This window comes from Coptis chinensis, chromosome 6 (genome assembly GCF_015680905.1).
Source record: "Coptis chinensis isolate HL-2020 chromosome 6, ASM1568090v1, whole genome shotgun sequence".
NCBI lineage: Eukaryota > Viridiplantae > Streptophyta > Magnoliopsida > Ranunculales > Ranunculaceae > Coptis > Coptis chinensis.
In genome coordinates, this window is record NC_141461.1 from 858,208 (window position 1) to 866,348 (window position 8,141).

General features: G+C 33.2%; 1 pseudogene; it reads right to left on the reverse strand.

Annotated features, from left to right (window-relative positions):
• Window positions 1-5,333: 5,333 nt before the first annotated feature.
• LOC147490502 (prefoldin subunit 5 pseudogene) lies at window positions 5,334-5,918 on the reverse strand (annotated as a pseudogene).
• Between the last annotated feature and the right edge of the window lie 2,223 nt (window positions 5,919-8,141).

Here is an 8,141-nt window from a genome sequence, read left to right on the forward strand (position 1 = left end):
TTATCTACGAACGGATATTGTTATATTAATTATTCTGGAAAATATTTGCAAATATGCAAAACTATTATATATTGATCACTCAACTAAATTTCTTATAACATGAAAACCTCACTCTCCATTAAAAAACAGTAACTCACATTTGATAAAATCCTTCAGCTTCATTTTGTTGTTTAATAATAGAAGTTTGATTGAAGTTTTGTGAGATTGCCTAATAAGGTAAAATTCATATATATTGAAGCTACTTGAATAGCAAGGAGTTCCCAATCATCTGAGGAAAAAGATAAGATAAATACCATTTTAAATGCAAAATTATATTTATCGAGATATTCCCACAACGTATAATCCAACTATGTTTTGAGGTTAGTTCAATGCATTTACATCCAGTTTATGATTTTCCGTTATTTATATTTTGAGGTTAGTTCAATGCAGTTGCATCCAATTTCCAATTCCCATTATTTATTTTTTGAGATCAGTTCAATGTAGTTGCATTCAGTTTTTGATTTATCGTGAATTATTCTTTTCGGTTAGTTCAATACATTTGCATCTAATTTCCAATTCCCTATTAATTGTTCTTCGAGGTCAGTTCAATGCATTTGCATCCAGTTTCTGATTTCCTGTTAATTATTCTGTGATATTAGTTTAATGTATTTGCATCCAGTTTCTGATTTCTAGTTTATTATTTGATAAAGTTGCATTTGCATTTGCATTTAGTTTCTGATTTCATGTTAATTATTATTTGAGGTTAGTTCAATGAATTTGCAACCAGTTTTCGATTTCTCGTTAATTATTTCTCGAGGTTTTGCATCCAATGTATTTTTTGAGATTAGTTCAGTGCAGTTGCATTCGGTTTTCGATTTTCCGTTAATTATTTTTGAAGATTAGTTCCACACATTTGCATTATGTTTCCAATTTATAATTAATTTTTATTTGAAGTTAGTTCAATGCAGTTACATCCAGTTCTCAATGCAGTTACATCCAGTTTCCGATTTTATGTTAATTTAATCTTTGAGGGTTAGCTCAATGTATTTGCATCTAGTTTCCGATTTTTCGACAATTATTTTTTTTATATTAGTTTGATGTATTTGCATCCAAGTTTTGATTTTCCGTTAATTATTTTTTGAGGTTAGTTTAATGAAGTTGTATCCATATTCTGATTTTTTTTATTAATTACTTTTTAAGATTAGTTTAATGCTTGCATTTGCATCCAGTTTCCGATTTCCCGTTAAATATTATTTGAGGTTAGTTCAATACATTTACATCCAGTTTTCAGTTCCCCATTAATTGTTTTTTGACGTTAGTTTCATTCAGTATTATACATATTTTAAAATATTTGTCATTATTGCTTTTCCGTTATTTTTATTTTTCATTTTCTATTATATATTTTGTGATGTTGTTTTTTTTTTGTATAATTGTTTTTAATTATGTTTTGAGGCTGTGTTAAAGATATATTTGAAATAAAGTCGGTGCTTTTATCATAGACACTAAAATTGTATGATTTGTAATAGGGAATTAGTTTCTACAAATCACATATTTTTTAGCAAATTTTTTTATTTGATCAAATATATATATGAATTAGAACACTAAAAGTGTTTGATTCGTAATAGGAAATTACCTTCTACAAATCACCTATTTTTTAGCAATTTTTTTTTATTTGATCAAATATATAAGAATTGGAAATACACTCAAACTCTCCAAATATAAGAATTAGAAATACACTCAAACTCTCCAAAGAGGTTCTATGTATGTGGGATTGTAGGCTATTGGAAAATACTATTTCATATTAGAGTGCCACATATGATAGAGAAAATACTAACTCTCATATTAGAGTGCCACATAGGAAAGAAAAAATCATCTTTTAAAGGTCTCTGCTTTAGTATATATATATATATATATATATATATATATATATATATATATATACAGTTTTGCTCTAGTCAGGACTTCCAGACTAAACAAAGTCACGTGATTTTTTTTTTCTCCTTTCTCTCCACTTTTTTCTCCAACCCCACTTTTTCCCACTCCTTTATTAATTTTCTTTGACCCCACATACTTTCTTTCTCTCTCCCCTCTCTCCTCTTTTTCAAACAATTTCACGTGATTTTTTTTTTCTCTCTACTTTTTTCTCCAACCCCACCTTTTCTCTCTCCTCTCCCTCTCTACTTTATTGATTTTTTTTTGACCCCACACACTCTCTTTCTCTCTCTCCTCTCTCCTCTCTCTCCACTTTATCAAACAATTTCACGGGACTTTTTCATTCTCCTCAATTTTTTCTCTCACGCCTCTCTCCACTCTATCTTTAATTTCTTTTTTCACACTTCCCAACTTCCGACTCCACCTTCACACTCTCATATCAATATCACCACCACACTTTTTTATTTTTCACTTTTTAAGAGTGTTCCAACGTGGAACAAAATAGTCAACGCTTATACTACTCTTTGCTTTTTTCAAATAAAAAGTACACTAGTAAGCTCAATTTTTTATCTATTTTTTTTTCTCAAATTTTTATTATTAAATGCTAACTAATTATATTCCGTTTTCAACATATTGGGGTGGTATATTTAATTTATATACATTTAATTTCTCGAGAATTATTATTAAATGCTAACTAATTATAATTTTGCTCATATTTTGAAATTGTTATGTGTAGCATCTATTGAATGGATATGGAGTTTGAACATTTTGACTCAGATGAAGAAGAACAGTCTGATATGGTTTATATGCCTGAAGTAAAAGAAGATTGCAAAACCTAAAATAGGACAAGAATTTCACTCTTTGGATGAAGCTTATGAATTTTTACAACAACACTTATGCAAAAGTGGTTTGGATTTAGTATACGAAGTAATTCTACTAAGAAGGATAAAGAAGGCAATGAAATAACTAGGAAGGAGTACTGTTGTTTCAAAGAAGGGAAACCTAAATAGAAAAATAAGAGAGAAAAGAAAAGGCAACGGGGGATTGTTCGTGAGGGTTGCAAGGCAAAATTGTCAGTTTTGAAGAATAAATTGAAGTCGGGTTATAGCGTCAGCCAATTTATTAAGGTCCACAACCATTCACTTTCTACCCCTCATAAAGTACATTTGTTGAGATCTCATCGTGGCGTATCTGATACAAAAAAGTCATTGTCTAATCTTTTATCATCTGCTAATATACCTATAAACCAGCAAATTAGTATTCTTTCAATGGAAGCGGGTGGAATAGAAAATATTGGTTGTACAGAAAAAGACCTTACAAATTTTATTAGAGATTCAAAGAGCTTAGTAGATGGGCATGATGCAGAGATATTGATGGAATATTTTTTGTCAGAGCAAGAAAAAAATTCTTCATTTTCTTTCAAAACTAAGATTGGCGACGAAAATAGGTTAACTTATTGTTTTTGGGCTGATGCAAAGGCAATAAGGGCGTACAAGCTTTACGGTGATGTAGTAGTGTTTGATACAACCTACAAAACCAATAAATATGGTATGATATTTGCACCATTTGTAGGGGTGAATAAACATCTACATGATTTGTAATATTTGGTTGTCCATTCTCGTGTGGTGACGAGGCATTTAATCATTCATTTGGCTACTCCAAAAATGGATGGAAGTAATGTCAGTTGGCCCTCCCAAAATGATTATCACCAATCAAGACCCCGCTATGTCAAAAGCTATTGCTCAAGCTCTTCCAAATACATATCACCGATACTGCAATTGGCATATTCTGAACAAGTTTTCTGAAAAATTGGATGCAGTCATCTATAGAGATCACTATACTGCGTTTCAAAATTGCATTTGGAATACAGAGTCTGGGGAAGAGTTTGAGGCAATGTGGCAAGAAACAATAGGAAAAAGCGAACTAAAAGATAACACTTGGTTAGTCGCATTGTATGGTATCGCGGTCCAAGTGGGTTCGCCATCATTGTGAAACACATTTTCATTTGCCGGCATGCCAAGTAGTCAAAAAGTAGGAAAGTTCACATGCATTTTTCAAGAGGTATGTCTCTAAAGAAAATTCTTTAAATGAATTTGTTACGCAATTTAATAGGGCACTTGAATACCAGCGTCATAAAGAATTGCAAAGTCGATCATGTTGATAGCAATGAGCGTCCCGTGATGAAAACCCCAATTTCTATGGAGAAGCAGATGGCAGATATTTATACATTGTCTATTTTTCTTAGATTTCAGAATGAGTTGTGGGAGAGTTTGGAGTACTTTATTGAAAGTTCAGTAGAAGATGAAAATCAGGTTGTCTACATTGTGAAAAGGCCAAGTGCAAGAGATTCTAGACCCTTGAAAAATTGTATATGATATGGTTCTAAATTTTGCTACATGTAGCTGCAAGAAATTTGAATTTGAAGGAATTCCTTGTAGACACATTTTGACTTACTTGAAAGTTAGTCAAATTGTTTACTTGCCGGATGCTTATATACTGAGTAGATGGAGGAAAGACACAAAATTGGAAGAAATAATATCAGATGGTGGGAAAGAGGTGAAAGAAAATAGTAACAACTTTATGTTGTTGAGGCACACAAAATTATCTCATCTTACTTCAAGGGTACTTGATGACGCTGTAGCTTGTGAAGAGGCAAGTGAAGTATATGAAGAACATTTGAAAGTTGTACATGAAAAGATTAAGGAAGTGCTGGCTATTAAAGGAGTTGGAATTTCTCCAACAGAAAAAATGCATCAACATGTGACTTTGAATGAGCCTAATCCTGTTAAAGCAAAAGGCAGTGGAAAACATAGATTACAAGGGGGAAAAGAGAAGGCACATGTTCAAGCAAGTCAACTAAAAGTTGTAATGGATGTGGACTTCTTTGGGCAATCACATGACAAAAGAAATTGTCCGAAATTGATTGGTAATTTTCGATTGCTTACTATTTTTATTTAATATGTACTCTTTTATTTTTATTTGTACTGAGCTTAATATTGGATTTTATAGGTTCAATTGGCACTCAAAGTTCGGCTGATGGTGGTGGTAACTCGTCAGCCTCTACAGAAGTTGAACACTTGCCTTGAGTGGACCATATAGTGAACTGGTGGCGCTATCCATTTGTGAAATGGAGTTAGTAGTTTTTTTTCTTCGATAAATTAAATGGGGTTCGTAGCTAGAATTAGCATTGTTCCTTAGCATATGAATTGAGGTGTTTCTATTTTATTTTTTTTAAGCTAATGAATTCTTAAACTTATAACTTTTAATGACTTTCAGCTAGTTCTCGGTACAAGTTTGCTAAAGAATTTGATTCTAAGTTTCCAACCAAGTGAAGTTTACTGTTTCTCTGGTTCCACTGTTTCTGACACCACAAATTGGTGTCACAAAAAGTTCCACACCACGTGTAAAGCTAAAATCAGAGTTCTTGGCACAAATACGTTTGGTTGGTACTTGAAACTCGGCACCACATGGTATCTAAGTCACTCTAAACAGTTTCTTTTTAGCATTCTAGCTTGATCCTACTCACCCAGCTAGCAAACATTTACTTGAAAGTTAGAAAATCCTTTCTCAAACCCACTTCTCACTATGTTGTTGGAGCTGCCTGCCTCAACTTTGCCTGCAAGAAGGCTCCTGCTTCATCAGCTATGTTCTTTTTCTTGGATGCAACCTCAATAAGTTGGTCATAATTAGACTTCATTAAGTTCATTTTGCGTTCACAATACTCTTTGCCTTCAGCCATGGTTTTCTCGACGAAGTAACCAGTGCCGATATCAACGACAACTTTATCAGCACTATCAAGAGTTCCAGGTACATAAAGAGATGCTGTGAGTGGAACTAACATTTGCTTTCCTTGAGGACGAAGAGAGAGATCGTGAAGAGCATTAGATGCGATTTTGAGACGAGTACTAGCAGACCGTACGTTGTTTAAGCTGTCTTGAAGAAAAACAACTTCTTGATCTATTTGTTCTTTCACGGCTTTCAATTGCTCCACACTCATTTTCTCCATTCTGCTCTCTCTCTCTCTCTCTTGGAAATGAGGTGATCACTACCATTTTTCTTGGAAAAAAAAAATCAAAAGATGCACTTGTACAGAACAAAACAGAGTAGAATATTCAAATTGGGACCAGTATGATTTTACCTTTCTAGGAGGACTTCCATTGTTGGTGATAGAGTCTGATGACTGGCCTTCCTAAAAAACCACAATCTCCGAGTCTCCAGTGACCTGAGGTTGTCCTTTTGACATCTCTTCCACCTGAAATACCAAAAATGTCACATTCTAATAAAAGAAATAGGAACCAACAAAAAGAAAGAAAGAACCATCAAACGGAAAATCTCACTAGTTGCCTCAGCCGGTCATTCTCTTCCATCAGTAGCTTTCCCTTCACTTCCGTACAGTACAAGCGAAAAAAGAAAACAAATGTAAGAAGTTGAGAAATATTAAACGAAGAACTATTGCAACTTTACAAATACGATTTTGATAAACTATTTAAGGACTAATGGGCAAACAGAATACCCATGAGATTATGAAACACAATAGAAAGCTCATCTTAAATCCCAAATGCCAAGCATTGTAGTCCTCTATCAGTAATGCAATGGTTAGTTTCTCTCGCATTAAATTGCATATCATGTTTTCAGTAACATATTCAAAATATTTCCAAATTGCAGTTATCATTTAACTATGAGATTTCAAAATTTTTGGATCCAAACCTTTGAGTGAAGAGTACCAATCTCTTTCATTATTTTTTCACTCTGCAACGAATAAAAGTTCATTAGACCGCGAGACTTACTCGAAAGCGAAACTTGAGATTAAGCCTGGAATTCGTCTTCAACTTCTTTATGAAGTAAGTGGCTCATTCCGTCCAGGTGCTTTGACGTGTCTCATGGTGATTAGTATTATTCCATGTGGCTATATTGATCAGTCAGGTTTTTTCCTACCCTGAAAAGTGTGGGAAATGTTACAAAGAAAACCGTTTAGCGCTTGTTGAGCCAATTTATAGACTTTAAAGCAAAGATAAGAATTGATGAATGCTCAACAGGAAAGTATTGATACCCGGCACCAAAATGCTACCTCCCCCTGCAATGTAGTTGTGTGGGTTTCAATAAAAATATTGAATTATTTAAGAGAACGAATAGAGAAAGTATAACAAGTGTTTGGTCGATTAAACTAACCGTAGACCGCAATAAACGTATTTGGAATGAAAAATGGAACAACCATAAATCCAATCGACAAGAATATCTTGGCAAACCACCATTCAGAATGCCATGAGTCTCTAGGCTCATGCAACTTTGTTGAACCAGCCGTAGAGAGAAACATTGTGAAATAGATGATAGCACATTCAGTGTTTTAATGGCAGATTTGAAAGAGGAGAGAGGGAGATTGGGTTGCTGGGATTGATGGAGAAAGAGTGAAAGGAGAGAGAAAAGTCTAAACTATTTAATGTTAGAGAGAGTGTGGGGAGAGGAGAGAGAGTGTGGGGGAGAGGAGAGAGAGTGAGAAAAGTTGGAGAAATAGTGTGTAGGGTCGGAAGGGAGAAAACATTGAGAATGAAAAAATCACGTGAAATTGTTTGATAAAGTGGAGAGAGAGAGAGGAGAGAGAAAGAGAGTGTGTGTGGTCAAAGAAAATCAATAAATGAGTGAGAGAGGAGAGAGAAAATATGGGGTTGGAGAAAAAAGTAGAAAGAAAGGAGAGAGAAAAAAAATCACGTGACTTTGTTTACTTCGGAAGTTTTTTTATCCGGGAAGTCCTGACTAGAGCAAAACTATATATATATATATATATATATATATATATATATATATATATATATATATATATATATATATATATAATCATTCTCTTAAAAGTAGCTACTTAAGTTAATTTAAAATAAGTACGTAAGTAAAACTTCACCTATAAAATGAATTCAAACCTAATTTTTTGTGTGGTTATGAAGCACTTACCATAAAGATCATCTCCACAAAATTTCAGCTTATTTGGAAACCTCTAACATAGATAAAAATTGTTGACATCTTTAAAAATAAATCTAACGGTCTAGAAATGTCAGGTTTTTGCAATAATATTTTGCCAATGTTGGAGGTTTTCAAATGAGTTGAAATTTTATGGAGATGATATTTATAGTGGGTATATCATATCCACAAAACATTGAGGTTGAATTAATTTTCTAGGTGAAGTTTTACCTATGTACTTATTTTAAGTTAACTTAAGTAGCTAATATATATATATATAT